Source organism: Microtus ochrogaster, chromosome 10, assembly GCF_000317375.1.
Source record: "Microtus ochrogaster isolate Prairie Vole_2 chromosome 10, MicOch1.0, whole genome shotgun sequence".
NCBI lineage: Eukaryota > Metazoa > Chordata > Mammalia > Rodentia > Cricetidae > Microtus > Microtus ochrogaster.
Genome location: NC_022016.1, coordinates 67011557 through 67012527, shown reverse-complemented (window position 1 = coordinate 67012527; position 971 = coordinate 67011557).

The following is a 971-nucleotide window of genomic DNA, read 5'->3' as shown; positions in this document are numbered from 1 at the left end:
AGGTCTCAGGCTACAGAGGAAGTCAGGGTATGTGGGAAGCCTATCCTGTTTGGGGGTTCATACACCTAATCCAGTTCTCAATACAGCTCTACGAGCTTTGTGACTCACAGCAGTTCAGGTGTGAGGGACACAATGAGGCAGAGGGCAAAGCTGTAGGACTGCCTGCAGGGATCCACAATAAGTGCACAGCACGGAGCTGGTGCATGGCTAAACCTCTCCAGCTTACAATGGCCCCACAGAAGACTCTCCCCATTGTCCAGAGGAGAAAACTGAGGCTCAAGAAGAAGTTAACTTGCCCAAATAATTCAGTAGCTGAACCAGGGCTCAAGCAAAGGCTTACGACTCCAAGCCTAAGTTATCTCCACTCTTGGTTAGCCCTGGCTCTAACATCAGAATCAAGACAAGAATGGAAGACTTGATGAGAATAATCACAGAAAGAAAGGCTGAAAGGGACGACCCCACCAAATGATGAGGCCTAGTCACCAGAGGTCAGTTATCATCTACAAAAGTTCTATAAAAATAATAAAGCTTTACCTGAAAAGCCTCCATTAGACAAAGTGCTAAGTCAACACCTTTACCATCTCAGCAAGGGGACGGGGTGGTTTTTACATGTTTTCTGAAAAAATTAAAACTTTTCTTAAAAAAATAATCTACGTTATTTCAAACATTTCAAAGACAGAAAGGACATAACCTTCCCTGTGCAAAGGTGTACCTTTTCTTTTTCATGAGTTCATAAATAATTTTGTCCAAAAACTACTAACGTGCTTTGGGTAAGTCACTGTTCCCTGAGCTCCCCAATGCTCGGCAGCCCAGAATAGGCATCTAGAGCTCCATGCGGAGTCCCACGCAGACCCTGGCCTGGCCTCATTTCTCTCACGGGTACCCACCTCCCAGAGTTATGAGGGGATAAGAAGGCTGTTCTGCGGGCCCTGTGCTCCACCTAACACCTCTACAACGAGCTCAAGGAGAGC